The following is a 16906-nucleotide window of genomic DNA, read 5'->3' as shown; positions in this document are numbered from 1 at the left end:
GAGGGAGGCGATGGCGTATTGTCGCTGGACTAGTAATCCAGAGACCCAGGGTAATGCTCTGGGGACCCGAGTTCGAATCCTGCCACGGCAGATGGTGAAATTTGAATTCAATAAAAATCGAGAATTAAAAGTCTAATGATGACCATGAAACCATTGTCGATTGTTGTAAAAACCCATCTGGTTCACTGGAAATCTGCCATCCTTACCTGGTGTGGCCTACATGTGACTCCAGATCCACATTGCTATGACTCCACAGCAATGCCCTCTGAAATGGCCTAGCAAGTCAATCAGCTGTATCAAACCACTACAAAGTCACAAAAAAGGAATGGAACCAGACGGACTACCTAGGTACCAGAAATGACAACGGCAATCTCAGCCCTGTCAACCCTGCAAAGTCCTCCTTACTAACATCTGGGGGCTAGTGTCAAAATTGGGAGAGCTGTCTCAGACTAGTCAAGCAACAGCTTGACATAGTCATCCTCACGGAATCAGATCTTACAGATAATGTCCCAGACACCACCATCACCATCCCTGGGTATGTCCTGTCCCACTGGCTGGACAGACCCAGCAGAGATGGTGACACAGTCGTATACAGTCGGGAGGGAGTTGCCCTGGGAGTCCTCAACATCGACTCCAGACCCAATGAAGTCTCATGGCATCAGGTCAAACATGGGCATGGAAACCTCTGCTGATTACCACATACCACCCTCCCTCAGCTGATGAGTCGGTGCTCCTCCATCTTGAACACCACTTGGAGGAAGCATTGAGGGTGGCAAGGGCGCAGAATGTACCCAGAGTGGGGAACTTCAATGTCCATTACCAAGAGTGGCTCGGTGGCACCACTACTGACAGAGCTGGCTGAGTCCTAAATGACATGGCTGCCAGGCTGGGTCTGCGGCAGGTGGTGAGAGGACCAACAAGAGAGAAAAACATATTTGACCTCATCCTCACCAACCTGCCTGCCCAGGCGTACAGTCATTATGGAGACAAAGTTCCGCCTTCACATTGAGGATACCCTCCATTGTGTTGTGTGGCACTACCACCGTGCTAAATGGGAGAGATTTTGAACAGATCTAGCAACTCGAGACTGGGCATCCATGAAGTGCTGTGGGCCGTCAGCAGCAGCAGAATTGTACTCGGATACGATCTGTAATCTCATGGCCCGGCATATCCCCCACTCTACCATTACCATCAAGCCAGAGGATCAACCCTGGTTCAATGAAGAGTGCTGGAGGACATGCAAGGAGCAGCACTAGGCATACCTAAAAATGCGGTGTCAACCAGGTGAAGCTATATCACAGGACTACTTGCTTGTCAAACAGCATAAGCAGTAAGTGATAGAGCTAAGCAATCCCACAACCAATGGATCAGATCTAAGTTCTGCAGTCCTGCCACATCCAGTCTAGAATGGTGGTGGACAATTAAACAACTCACTGGAGGAGGAGGTTCCACAAATATCCCCATCCTCAATGATGGAAGAGCCCAGCACATCAGTACAAAAGATAAAGCTGAATCATTTGCTACAATCTTCAGCTAGAAGTGCCGGGTTGATGATTCATCTCGGTCTCCTCCGGAGGTCCCCAGCGTCACAGATGCCAATCTTCAGCCAATTCAATTCACTTAATGTGATATCAAGAAACGGCTGAAGGCACTGGATCCTGCATAGGCTATGGGCTCTGACAATACTCCAGCAATAGTACTGAAGACTTGTGGTCTGGAATTTGGCGTGCCCCGAGCCAAGCTGTTGCAGTACAACTACAACACTGGCATCTACCCGGCCATGTGGAAGATTGCCCAGATATGTCCTGTATACAAGATTCAGGACAAATCCAACCCGGCCAATTACCTCCCCATTGGTCTACTCTCGATCATCAGTAAAGTATTGGAAGGGGTCATCAACTGTGCTATCAAGTGGCATTTACTTAGCAATAACCTGCTCACTGACGCCCAGTTTGGGTTCCACCAGGGCCACTCAAGCTCCTGACCTCCTTACAGCCTTGATTCAAACATGGACAAAAGAGCTGAACTGCTGAGATGAGGTAAGAGTAACTGCCTTTGACATCAAGGCAGCATTTGACCAAGTGTGGCATCAAGAAGCCCTAACAAAACTCGAGTCAATGGGAATCAGGGGGAAAACTCTCCACTGGTTGGAGTCATACCTAGCACAAAGGAAGATGGTTGTGGTTGTTGGGGGTCAATCATCTCAGCTCCAGGACATCACTGCAGGAGTTCCTCAGGGTAGTGTCCTCAGCCCAACCATCTTCAGCTGCTTCATCAATGACCTTCCATCATAAGGTCAGAACTTGGGATCCCCCTGCACCATGACCCCACCACCAAACATCAAGCCATTGTTTCCAGGACTGTCACTGACATCATCTCCTCCCTCCACAGCTTCCCATCTCATAGACTCCCAACCCCGGACAGCCTGCTTCTGCCTTCTTCCCAAAATCCACAAACAGGACTGTCCCAGTAAACTGTGTCAGCCTGATCCTGCCCCACAGAACTCATTTCTTCCTATCTTTACTTTGTTCTCTCTCCCCTTGTCCAGTCTCTTCCCACCTACATCCGCGATTCCTCTAATGCCCTATGTCATATCAACTATTTCGGGTTCCCTGACCTTAACCGCCTCCTCTTCACATGGATGTCCAATCCCTGTACACCTCCATCCCCTGCCAGGATGGCCTGAGGGTTCTCTGCTTCTTCTTTGAATGGAGGCCTGAACTATCACCGTCCACCACCACTCTCCTCCGTCTGGCTGAACTTGTTCTCTCACTGAACAATTTCTGCTTAAACTTGTCTCACTTCCTCCCAATAAAAGGTGTGGCTACGGGTACTTGCATGGGTCCCAGTTATGCCTGTCTCTTTATGGGGTATGTGGAACATTGCTTGTTCCAGTCCTACTCGGGGCCCCCTCCCACAACTCTTTTTTCGATACATCGATAACTGTTTCGGTGCTGCTTCAAGCTCTCTTCTGGACCTGGAAAAATTTATCAATTTTGCTTCAAATTTCCACCTATCACCTTCACATGGTCCATCTCCAACACTTCCCATCCCTGACTTCTCTGTTTCCATTTCTGGTGATAAGACTGTCCACCAATATTCATTACAAGCTCACCGACTCCCATAGCTACCTTGACTACAGCTCCTCACACCCTGCTTCCTGTAAGGACTCCATCCCATTCTCTCAGTTCCTTCGTCTCCGTTGCATCTGTTCCAATGATTCCACTTTCCAAAATGGCGCTTCTGACATGTCTACCTTATTCCTTAACCAAGGTTTCCCCCTCACTGTGGTTGACAGGGCGCTCAGCTGTGTATGACCAATCTCCTATGCCTCTGCCCTCACATCTTCCCCTCCCTCCCAGAACTATGATAGGATTCCCCTTGTCCTTACTTTTCACCTCATCAGCCTCCGCATTCAAAGGATCATCGTCCGTCATTTCTATCAACTCCAGCATGATGCCACCACCAAACACATCCTCCCCTGACCCCCCCCCCCCCCCCCCCCCCCCCCGTCAGCATTCCGTAGGGACCATTCCATCCAGTCCACTCCTCCATCACCCCCTCATCCCCTTCCCACGGCCCCTTCCCATGCAATCGCAGAAGGTACAACACCTGCTCCATCCTCACCATCCAAGGGCCCAAACACTCCTTTCAGTTGAAGCAGCATTTCACTTGCACCTCCTTCAATTTGGTCTACTGTATCCGCTGCTTCCAATGTGGTCTCCTCCACATCGGGGAGACCAAACGCAGACTGGGTGACCGCTTTGCGGAACACCTTCGGTCTGTCCGCAAGCATAACCCAGACCTTCCAGTTGCTTGCCATTTCAACACAGCATCTTGGTCTCATGTCCGTCCTTGGCCTGCTCCAATGTTCCAGTGAAGTCCAACACAAACTGGAGGAACAGCACCTCATCTTCCGATCAGGCACTTTATAGCTTTCTGGACTTAACATTGAGTTCAACAACTTCAGACCATGAACTCTCTCCTCCATCCTCACCTCATTTTTGAATCTCCTTTTTTCTACATTCATTTTTATTCTTTATCCACTTATTTTTATTCATTTATCTGTGGTTTTATCCTCCCCCCCCACCCCCCTCTATCCCATTTTCATTCCTTTTTTTCTAACCTGCTGAATTTTTCCAGCATTTTCTGTTTTTGGTTCAGATTTCCAGCATTCACAGTATTTTGCTTTTATCAGAAATGGGGAGGTTCGCTGATGATCACACAATGTTCAGCACCGTTCACGACTCTTCAGATACTGAAGCAGTCCATGTCCAAATGTAGCAAGACCTGGACAATATCCAGGCTTAAGCTGACAAGTGGCAATTAACATTCACGCCACACAAGTGTCAGGCAATGACTATCTGCAACAAGAGAGAATGCAACCATCGCCCCTTGATGTTCAAAGGCATTACAATCATTGAATTCCCCATTATATCATCATCCTGGGTGTTATCATTTACAAGAAACTGAACTGGACTACAAGAGCAGGGCAGAGGCTAGGAATCGTGCAACGAGTAACTCACCTCCGGACTCCCCAAAACCTGTCTATCAAGTACAAAGCATAAGTCAGGAGTGTGATGGAATACTCCCCACTTGCCTGGATGAGTGCAGCTCCCACAACACTCAAGAAATTTGACACTGTCCAGGACAAAGCAGCCACTTGATTGTCTCCACATTCACTCCCTCCACCACCAACGTATGGTAGCAGCAGCGTGTACCATCTACAGGATGCACTGCAGGAATTAACCATGGCTCCTTCGACAGCACTTTCCAAACTTACAACCACTACCATCTAGAAGGACAAGGGCAACAGATAGATGGGAACACCAGTTCTCTCCAATTCATTCACCAACCTAATTTGGAAATATATCGCTGTTCCTTCACTGTCACTGGGTCAAAATCCTGGAACTCCCTTCCTAGCAGCACGGTGGATATGTCTACACCACATAGACTGCAGCAAGAAGGTAGCTCACCACCACCTTCTCAAGGGCAACTAGGGATGGGCAATAAATGCTGACCCAACCAGCAAAGCCCACATCCCATGAATGAATTTTTAAAACAGATCATCTCTCATTCTTCTACACTCGAATGCATATAGGCCCAACCTGCTCAACCTTTCGTCGTAAGACAACCCCTTCAGCCCAGAAATCAGCCTGGTGCATCTTCTCTGAACTGCTTCCAATGCAAGTGTATCCCTCCTTCGGTAAGGAGACCAAAACTGTACACAGTACTCCTGGCGTGGCCTCACCAATGTCCTGTACAGTTGTTGCAAGACTTCCCTACTTTTGTATTCTATCCACCTTGTAATAAAGGCCAATATTCCATTTGCCTTCCTAATTATTTGCTGTTGCCTGCATGCAAATTTTTTGTGATTCATATTCAAGGACACCCAGATCCCTGTGCTGCAGCATTCTGCAGTCTCTGTCCATTTAAACAATATCCTGCTTTTCTTTTCCTCCTGTCAAAGTTGACAGCCCTACATTATACTCCATCTCCTGATTTTTTTGCCTAATCGCTTAATTTTCCTGTTGCAGATCTTTGTATCTTCCTTACAACATGCTTTAGAACATAAAAAATAGGAACAGGAATAGACCATTCGGCCCCTCGAGCCTGCTCCACCATTCAATAAGATCATGGCTGACCATCTTGTGTTTCGATTTCCACATTGCCATCTAACCCTGATAACCTTTGATTCCTTTGCCTAACAAGAAGCTTTTCACCTCTGCCTTAAAAATATTCTATTACCGCACTTCTACCACCTTCTGAGGCAGAGAGCTCCAAAGTCACACAACCCTCTGAGAGAAAAATTTCTCCTCATATATAAAAACAAAATACTGCGGATGCTGGAAATCCAAAACAAAAACAGAATTACCTGGAAAAACTCAGCAGGTCTGGCAGCATCGGCGGAGAAGAAAAGAGTTGACGTTTCGAGTCCTCATAACCCTTCAACAGAACTGATCTTTCTTTACAAGGAGAGGGAAATATAAGCTGGTTTAAGGTGGGGAGGGGGGGGAACGTCAACTCTTTTCTTCTCCGCCGATGCTGCCGACCTGCTGAGTTTTTCCAGGTAATCCTGTTTTTGTTTTAAAATTTCTCCTCATCCCTGTCCTAAAAGGGCGACCCCTAATTTTAAAACAGTGCCCCCCAGTTCTTGACTCACCCAAAGAGGAAACATCCTTTCGACTTCCACCTTGTCAAGGCTGTTCAGCATCTTGTATACTTCATTCAAATCACCCAATCTTCTGAACTCCAGTGGAAACAAGCCCAGTCTGTACAACCTTTCCTCATAAGACAACCCACCCTCATTCCAGGTATCAATATAGTAAATCTCCTTTGAACTGCCTCCAATGCATTTACATCCTTCCTTAAATAAGGAGACCAAAACCGCACACCGTATTTGAGATGCGGTCTCACCAATGCTCTGTATGACTGAAGCATAACATCCTAACTTTTATGTTCAATCCCTCTCATAATTAGCCTACCTGCATTCTAACTTTTTGTGACTCATGTACTAGAACACCTAGATCTCTCTGCAGCTCAGAATTATGCAGCTGCTCTCCATTTAAATAATGCTCTGCTTTTTTGTTCTTCCTGCCAAAGTGAACAACTTCACATTTTCCCACATTAAACTCCATTTGCCAGATCTTTGCCCACTCACTCAACCTATCTATATCTATCTGCAACCTCCTCATGTCCTACCTACCTTTGTGTCATCTACAAATTGAGCTACCATATCTTCATTCCCCTCATCTAAGTCATAAATTGTAAAAAGTTCAGGCCCCAGCACAGACCCCTGTAAGACTCCATTTGTCACATCCTCCCTTTCCTACCTATCTTTGCAGTATCAGCAAATTTGGCTTCAATACAATCAGACCCTTCATCCAAGTTATTAATATAGATCATAAATAGTTAAGGCCTCGCCAGACCTAATGGTCTTGCTGAGTGAATGGTTCACACTGTTGAGGCATTAATCATGAAATGCAGAGAAACGAAACAAGATCTTATTTTCTTCAGTTACATTTAGAGCAACACCTTTAGATACGGGTTTACCATCAACAGCGGAATCATGTTTGGAAGGCAGGTTAGGTTAACTTTGCCAAACTATCACCTGCCCAATTTCTCAGAAATACATAAGAAACTTCTCAAAAAATAAAGGAGAATGAAGATGGCACATGATCAAAAAACAGATGCAGAATTGCCCAGTCTGCCTGTAAGACAAAAGGTTCAGGCTTGCATTCTACCCAGGGACTTGGGCACCTCCGGAAGTATCCCAAATGTGCAATGAGCCTAGATCCTATAAAGTCACAACACCAAATGGCGCAACATTAAGGAGAAACAGAAGCTAGCTAAGGGAATTGTACAAGTATACAACACCCAGCACTCTGATTGTATCTAAAATACATCAAAAAATGAACTTGGAAAGTGAAATTGTTTTCATGGTAACTCTTTCGAGTACAAACCTGTTTCCATCTGTTTCAGATGAAGTTACATTGTTTCATAGTTTGCTATTGTGAGATTTGAACTCTTGATCTTGGGGTTACAAACCCAGTACCATAACCACTTGGCTATTTAGGCCAAGTCTTGTTTTCCTGGTAGTCTTCCACAATCAGCACTCTAATAATACATAGGATGCCATCACAAGGTGCAGGAGGATTAGTAAGCCACCTATACATTATACAGACTGTTAAACAAATTTTTTTGGGACAATAGTTATCACAACCACCCTACTGTACATGCTTTTTGTACTCAATGTATATAATGTTGTCTTGGTAAAAAAAGGACTTTGTGATATCACTTTAAGGGAATATGCAATTGAGCAAACAACCAGGATGTAAAGCGGCATATGACCAGCAGCTAGTAGTGTTGTGGAGGAATTGCGGCTGTGTTGTTCTTATGAGTAATGGCTGCTGAATCCCTAAAGTTGATCTTCAAATAAATTGAACCTATGTGCAGTTTATCAGGCCAGTGTGTGAGATTGGTGAGCTTGTGTGAAGAAGACACAGAAACACAACAAAGTTTTTTCCTCCCATTTAACACCTGCTTATTTACTATCCTTGGGATGCTTTTAGTGTCTTCGTTCTGAAGACAGACAGAAAATACTTGCCCAATGTCTTTGCCATTTCCTTATTCCCCATTATTAATTCTCCAATCTCAACTTCTAAGGGATTAATGCTCACTTCAACTGCTCTCTTCCTTTTTATACATTCGCAGAAGCTTTTCATGTCTGTTTTTATATTGCTCACTAGATTTTTCCTCATACTTAAAGTGTCAAGAAGCATGTTATAAGGCAATTAGTGGTAGATTTTATAACTTCCTATCAAATATTTTCATTGATCTGGCAAATGTGAATGCTGTTCTGATTTCATTGATTTATGGATCAATAACTGTTTCATCCTAATCCATAATGCAAAAAGAATATTGGAGACCATCTGTATATCTGATAATAAATACCTGTTTATACCTATTTTCTTTAAAAAAAGCATTATTAAAATACTAAAAATATAATAAAATATAAGTTGAAATGCCAGCATGTCCATGTTTTTATTGTACAGTATTACAATTTAAATTGGGATGGGGCAGGGGGTGATGGGTGGGTCCATGAATACCAATATTCACTGGTTTTGATGTTAATATTGCAAGAACTGACCAGAATAATACCCTTGAATCGAGCCCAACTTAGGGAGAGGCTCCTCAAAGAAGCTTCTTCCTCGAACAGAGGCCCGAACAATCCCCATCCGCCACTACTCTCCTCCGTCTGGCTGAACTTGTTCTCACACTGAACAATTTCTCCTTCAACTCCTCTCACTTCCTCCAAATAAAAGGTGTGGCTATGGGTACCCGCATGGGCCCCAGCTATGCCTATCTCTTTAATGGGGTATGTGGAACATTCCTTGTTCCAGTCCTACTCCAGCCCCCTTCCACAACTCTTTCGCCAGTATATCGATGATTACTTTGGTGCTGCTTCATGCTCTCGTTGGGACTTGGAAAAATTTGTTAATTTTGCTTCCAATCTCCACCCCTCCATCATTTTCACGTGGTCCATCTCTGACACTTCCCTTCCCTTCCTTGACCTCTCTGTCTCAATCTCTGGTGATAGACTGTCCACCAATATCCATTACAAGCCTATCGACTCCCACAGCTACCTCGACTACAGCTCCTCACACCCCGCTTCTTGTAAGGACTCCATCCCATTCTCTCAGTTCCTTCACCTCCGTCGCATCTGTTCCGATGATGCTATCTTCAAAAACAGTTCCTCTGACATGTCCCTCTTCAACCGTGCCTGGCCCATCTCCCGCGCATCCGCCCTTACGCCTTCTCCTCCCTCCCAGAAACATGATAGTGTCCTCCTTGTCCTCACTTATCACCCCACCAGCCTCCGCATTCAAAGGATCATCCTCCGCCATTTCCGCCAACTCCAGCATGATGCCACCACCAAACACATCTTCCCTTCACCCCCCCTGTCGGCATTCCATAGGGATCGTTCCATCCGGGACACCCTGGTCCACTCCTCCATCACCCCCTACTCCTCAACCCCCACCTATGGCACCTCCCCATGCCCACGCAAAAGATGTAACACCTGCCCCTTCATTTCCTCTCTCCTCACCGTCCAAGATCCCAAACACTCCTTTCAAGTGAAGCAGCATTTCACTTGCATTTCCCCCAACTTAGTCTGCTGTATTTGTTGCTCCCAGTGCGGTCTCCTCTGCATTGGAGAGACCAAATGTAAACTGGGCGACCGCTTTGCAGAACACCTGCGGTCTGTCCGCAAGAATGACCCAAACCTCCCTGTCGCTTGCCATTTTAACACTCCACCCTGCTCCCTTGCCCACATGTCTGTCCTTGGCTTGCTGCATTGTTCCAGTGAAGCCCAACACAAACTGGAGGAACAGCACCTCATCTTCCGACAAGGCACTTTACAGCCTTCCGGACTGAATATTGAATTCAACAACTTTAGGTCTTGAACTCCCTCCTCCATCCCCACCCCCTTTCTGATTCTTCCCCCTTCCTTTTGTTTTTTCCAATAAATTATATAGATTTTTCTTTTTCCCACCTATTTCCATTATTTTTAAATATTTTTAAATCTTTTATGCTCCCCGCACCCCCACTAGAGCTATACCTTGAGTGCCCTACCATCCATTCTTAATTAGCACATTCGTTTAGATAATATCACCAACTTCAACACCTATGTGTTCTTTTGTTCTTTTGTCTGTGACATCTTTTGATGATCTGCTTCTATCACTGCTTGCTTATCCCTACAACCACACCACCCCCCTCCACTTCTCTTCCCCCACCCAACCCCCCCCACACACCTTAAACCAGCTTATCTTTCACCCCTTCCTTGGATTCACCTAGTTCTGTTGAAGGGTCATGTGGACTCGAAAGGTCAACTCTTTTCTTCTCCGCCGATGCTGCCAGACCTGCTGAGTTTTTCGAGGTAATTTTGTTTTTGTTTTCCTCTGCATTATAGTTCATTCCAGCCTATTTCCCTTTTAAATGCGGATTTCAAGATACTAGCTAAAGCTTTAGCCCACTGTCTTGAACTTGTCTTCCATGTATTATCTCTCCTGACCAGACAGGTTTTATACAGGGCAGGCAATCCTTGTCTAATTTAAGGCATCTTTTCAATATTATTTATACACATTCAACTACTCCTGTGCCTGAGGTTCTTATAACAATGGATGCAGAAAAGGCTTTTGATAGATTGGAATGGCACTACCTTTTCTTCACTCTTCAAAGATTTGGATTTGGACCCATTTTTATAAAATGGATAAAACTATTGTATTCTTCCCCAGTTACTTCAGTACACACAAATAATATCCACTCTTTGAGCTCCATCGAGGTAGCAGACAGGGCTGTCCCCTTCCCCCACCTCCACTACTTTTCGCTATTGCTAATGAGTCCCTGGCAATTTCACTGCAGACCTGTGGAGATACACAGAGTGTTATGTGGGGTGGAGTGGAGCAGAAACTCTCCCTACATGCTGATGACCTGCTTCTTTACATCTCTAATCCGGCCTCAATTCTCCCACACATTTTCTCTATTCTTGAGCGATTTGGTCATATTTCAGGTTTAAAAATTAATTTGCAAAAGAATGAAAGTTTTCCTATTAACTCTATTGCAAAAAGTCCCCCCCCCCCCACTTTCAAGGTCTCAGTAAACAGTTTTAAGTATTTAGGAATTTTAATTACTAGACCCATTGGTAACCTTTTTTAAGCTCAATTTTGACCCTTTGTTGGTACATGCAAAGCAGGACTTAGCACATTGGTCCAGCTTACACCTTTCTTTCGTTGGTTGTATAAATTCTGTGAATATAGATATTTTGCCAAAATTTCTATACTTGTTTGAGTGCATTCTATTGTTTATCCCCAAACATTTTTTGTTGCAATAGACCAATTAATTTTTCCTTTATTTGGAATAAGAAAACACCCAGAATTCGTAAAGTTTTTCTACAAAGACCCAAGCATTTGGGTAGTTTGGCACTGCCAAATTTTCAGTTTATTTTTGGCTTCATTCGGACTTGGCTAATTTAGTGTGGGTGTAATTGGAGGCAGTCTCCTGTCAATCCACATCTCTGCCTGCTCTGTTGTGTTCCTCCACTCCTTTCTCAATCAGTCACTTTTCATCAAACCCTTTCATTAAACATTTAGGATTTGGACCCAGTTCAGAACACACTTTGGGCTGCAATCTCTGTCTTTATGCAGCCCTATTGATGCAAATGATTTATTTCCATCTTCATTAGGAGATTCTGCCTTTCAAGTCTGGCACACAAGAGGCATCAAACTCTTGCTAACTTATAAATTGATAGGGCTGAATTTTCCCCCCCATTGGGGGGGGGGAAGTTGATGGGCCGGCATGGGCAGGCACGCTTCGGATCAGCGCCCTCGATTGGAGGCGCGGCGCCATTTTACGTGGGCGGGCCAATTAAGGCCTGCCCAGCATGATGTCTGCACAGAAGCGCTATGCGCTCCCTGTGCAGGTGGTGAGGGGGGGATTCCTGAAGTTGAGAGTGCGCTCTTTTGCGCATGCGCATGAAAAAGCACAGTCATCTCTCTGAGGCTAAGTGCTGCCTTAGGGAGATTGGCTCTACTTTCAAAAATATTAAAAATAGAACAAAAAAAATTCCCTTACATGCCCCGTCATGTGACATGAGTTGGGACATGTTCATAATTTCCAAAAAAACTTTATTAAAATTTTTAAAACCCTACATGAAACCTCATCCAGCCCATGGATGAGGTTTCATGTTTTTTCCAGTTCCCTTACGGTTGGACGGGCAGGTCCACTAATTACTTTAATTGATCTGTCAATGGCCTCAATTGGCCAGTGACAGGTCAGCGGGTGTGCAGCTGATTTTGCTGTGCCCCTGCCTTCCTGAAAATTTAAATGTGGCGCAGTGACGTCGGGAGTTCCACTCGATGTCACCGCGCGTCATTTTACACGTTGGTGAATGGGCCCCACTGCTGCTCGCTGACGGTAAAATCCAGCCCATAATATTTTCGCACAAAAAAATTACTCAGTTTCCCTTATTGCCCACTAAATCACTGATAAATATTATATTAGAACGAAATCCTTTTGTTTGAGAGTTCATTTCCAAATTGTATTCTCTAATTTTTTCACTAAACTGCCCTTTGCTTTCTACCTTAAAAACACTTTGGGATCAAGATTTTGACTCCAACTTACCAAAAGTTAACTGGAAGTCTATTCTCTCTTGTGTTCATTCCTCATCGGTATATGCACGACATGCGTTACTACAATTTAAAATCTTACATCCTATCCATCTATGCAAAGTGAAATTATCTAAGATTTATTCAAATTTTGATCCAACCTTTGATAAATGCCATACTGCCACTGCCCCAGCCTCTCCAATTCATAGGTTCTGGCTATGTCCTAAATTGGCTTTGTTTTGCACACAAATATTTACATCACTCTCATATTTTTAATAGCAACATTGACCCTTCTCCTATTACAGCACTCTTTGGAGTGGGACCAAATGGCATCCTTCTTATAAAAGTTCAGACTGATGCACTTGTCTTTTCAACATTATTGGCTGGATATATTATTCTATTAAATTGGAAACAGTCTGCCCCATTTTCTTTTACTAATTGATCTTATGCAGAATCTTAAACTTGAGAAAATAAACTACACTAAGAGGCTCCCTGGATGGATTTTATGTAGCTTGGTAACCTTTCTTAGATTATTTTGAGGAACTACAGCTCTCTACTTTCATATAACTGACCCTACTTAGGTTGTATGTATCATATCAGGTGAAACTATATTTGACCTATGGTTGTTAATTTTTTCTTTCCTTTTTCTTCTCCTTCCTTCTAGTTCTCTTTTCTTTTCCCTTTTTCTTTCTCTTTCTCTTCCAAATATTTGTGTATTAAATTATTGCTGTACTGTAAGCTTTTTTTTGTACTGTTACTCATTATCACAGAATCACACAGTGCAGAAGAGGCCCTTAGGCCCATCGAGTCTGCACCAACACGTGAGAAACACCTGACCTACCTACCTAATCCCATTTACCAGCACTTGGCCCGTAGCCTTGAATGTTATGACTTGCCAAGTGCTCATCCAGGTACTTTTTAAAGGATGTGAGGCAACCCGCCTCCACCACCCTCCCAGGCAGCGCATTCCAGACCGTCACCACCCTCTGGGTAAAAAAGGTTTTCCCTCACATCCCCCCTAAACCTCCTGCCCCTCACCTTGAACTTATGTCCCCTCGTGATTGACCCTTCAACTAAGGGGAACAGCTGCTCCCTATCCATCCTGTCCTTGCCCCTCATAATCTTGTAGACCTCGAGCAGGTCGTCCCTCAGTCTTCCCTGCTCCAGTGAAAATAACCCAAGTCTATCCAACCTCTCTTCATAACTTAAATGTTTCATCCCAGGCAACATCCTGGTGAATCTCATCTGCACCCCCACCAGTGTAATCACATCCTTCCTATAATGTGGCGACCAGAACTGCACACAGTACTCCAGCTGTGGCCTCACCAAGGTTCTATACACTCCAACATGCCCTCCCTACTTTTGCAATCTATGCCTCGATTGATAAAGGCAAGTGTCCCATATGCCTTTTTCACCACCCTACTAACATGCCCCTCTGCCTTCAGGGATCTATGGACACACACACCAAGGTCCCTTTGTTCCTCAGAACTTCCTAGTGTCATGCCATTCATTGAATACTTCCTTGTCAAATTACTCCTTCTAAAGTGTATCACCTCACACTTTTCAGGGTTAAATTCCATCTGCCATTTATCTGCCCATTTGACCATCCCGTCTATATCTCCCTGTAGCCCAAGACACTCAACCTCACTGTTAACCACCCGGCCAATCTTTGTGTCATCTGCAAACTTACTAATCCTACCCCCCACAAAGTCATCTATGTCGTTCTATATTAATGACAAATAATAGGGGACCCAGCACAGATCCCTGTGCTACGCCACTCAAAACTGACTTCCAGTCACTAAAGCATCCTTCTGTCATCATCCTCTGTCTCCTACAATTAAGTCAATTTTGAATCCACCTTTTCAAATTACCCTGTATTCCATGTGCATTTGCCTTCTTTATAAATCTACCATGTGGGACCTTGTCCAAAGGCTTTGCTGAAATCCATATAAGTTACATCAACTATACTACCCTTATCTACACACCTGGTCACCTCCTCAAAAAATGCAATCAAAATCGTTAGGCGTGACCTCCCACTGACAAAGCCATGCTGACTATCCCTCATCAAACCTCGCCTCTCCAAGAGAGAAGATAGATTCTCTCCTTCAGAATTTTCTCCAATAGTTTCCCTCACGTGAGACTCATTGGTCTGTAGTTCCCTCTATCTCTACAACCCTTCTTAAATAGCGGAACCACATTAGCTGTTTTCAAATCCTCTGGCAGGTCCCCTGTGGCCGGAGAGGAATTAAAAATTTGGGTCAGAGCCCCTGCGATCTCCTCCCTTGCCTCCCTCAGCAGCCTGGGACACAAATCATCTGCACCTGGAGATTTATCCACTTATAAGCCTGCCAACACCTCCAATACCTTGTCACTCCCTATATCAATTTGCTCAAGAACTTTGCAGTCTCTCTCCCCAAGTTCCATACCTTCATCCTCAGTCTCTTGGGTGAAGACGGATGTGAAGTATTCGGTTCAACACTCTAATGATGTCCTCTGGCTCCACCCATAGATTGGCCCCTTGGTCCCTAATGGGCCCTACGCTCCCTGGTTATCCTCTTCCCAATGATATACTTATACAATATCTTGGGATTTTCCCTACTTTTACCATTATGTTTGTTGTTAAAACTTAATAGACAGAAATTTAAAAAAAGAAGTTAAAGTTAGTATCAAATTGAAAGAAAAAGTGTATAATTCTGCAAAGATGAGTGGCTGGTCAGAAGATTGGACAGAATATAAAGAACAGCAAAGAATGACTAAAAAAATTGATAAGGAGGGAGAAATTAGAGTGTGAGCGAAAGCTTGATGGAAATATAAAAACAGATAGTGAGAGTTTCTACAGGTATTTCAAAAGGAAAAAATTAAGTAAAGTGAGCGTTGGTCCCTTACAGAGTGAGTCTGGGGAATTAATAATGGAAAATAAGGACATAGTGAATGAACTTGAACAGATATTTTGCATGTGTCTTCACTACAGAGGGTACAAATACCATCCCAAAAATAATTGTGAATCAGGAGGTTAAAGCAAGGGACGAATTTAAAACAATTACAATCACCAGCAAAGGGTACTGAGAAAACTATTAGAACTAAAAGCTTACAAGTCCCCAGATCCTGATGAACTCCGTCATAGGGTCTTAAAAGAAGTGACTGCTTAGATAGTGGATACACTGGCTTTAACTTTACAACATTCCCTGGGTTCTGGAAAGGTCTCATCAGATTGGAATATAGCAAATTGACTCCTTGAGTTAAGAAAAGAGAGACAGAAAGCAGGAAACTACAGGCCAGTTAGCTTAATCTGTCGCAGGTTATTGCTGGAATCAATTATTAAGGAGGTTATAGCAGGGCAATTAAAAAATCTCAATATAATCAGCAGAGACAACATGGTTTTGTGAAAGGGAAATCATGTTTGACTAATTTATTGGACTTCTTTGAGGAAGTAACAAGCGATGCGGATAAAGGGGAACCTGTGAATGTACTGTACTTAGATTTCCAGAAGGCATTTGACAAGGTGCCAAATCAAAGATTACTATACAAAATAACAGCTCATTGTGTAGGGTTAACATATTAACATGGATAGAGGATTGGTTAGCTAACAGGAAGCAGAGAGTAGGAATAAATGGGTCATTTTTGGGTTGGCAAGATGTGACGAGTGGAGTGCCACAGGGATCAGTGCCGGGGCCTCAACTACTTACAAGTTATATCAATGACTTGGGATGAAGGGTCCAAAAGTATGGTTGCTAAATTTTCTGATGACACGAAGATAGGTAGGAAAGTAAGTTGTGAAGAGGACATCAGGAGTCTGCAAAGGGGCATAGGTAGGTTAACTGAGTGAGCAAAAATTTGGCAGATGGATATAATGTGGGAAAATTTGAACTTTTCCATTTTGGCAGGAAGAATTGAAAAGCAACATATTATTTAAATGGAGACAGACTGCAGAACTCTGAAGTACAGAGGGGTCTGGGTGCCCTGATACATGAATCAGGAAAGGTTAGTATGCATGTACAGCAAGTCATTAGGAAGGCAAGTGGCGTTTATTGCAAGAGGAATGGAATATAAAAGTAGGGGTGTTTTGCTACAGTTGTACAGATTATTGGTGAAACCACATCTAGAGTACCGTGTGCAGTTTTGGTCTCCTTATTTAAGAAGCAGTTCAGAGAAGCTTCCCTCACCTGATACCTGGGATAGGGGTTTATCTTACAAGGAAAGATTGGATAGGCTGGGTCTGTATCCATTGGAGTTTAGAAGAA

At 44.0% G+C, this 16906-nt stretch overlaps 1 protein-coding gene across 5 annotated transcripts in view; it reads right to left on the bottom strand.

Moving 5' to 3' along the window:
* The window catches only part of cntnap1 (contactin associated protein 1), a 1152571-nt gene that overhangs the window by 292349 nt on the left and 843316 nt on the right, over window positions 1–16906 (bottom strand). The window lies entirely within an intron of this gene.

Source organism: Carcharodon carcharias, chromosome 23 (genome assembly GCF_017639515.1).
Source record: "Carcharodon carcharias isolate sCarCar2 chromosome 23, sCarCar2.pri, whole genome shotgun sequence".
Classification (NCBI taxonomy): Eukaryota; Metazoa; Chordata; class Chondrichthyes; order Lamniformes; family Lamnidae; genus Carcharodon; species Carcharodon carcharias.
This window is presented reverse-complemented; position numbering and strand designations above follow the sequence as displayed.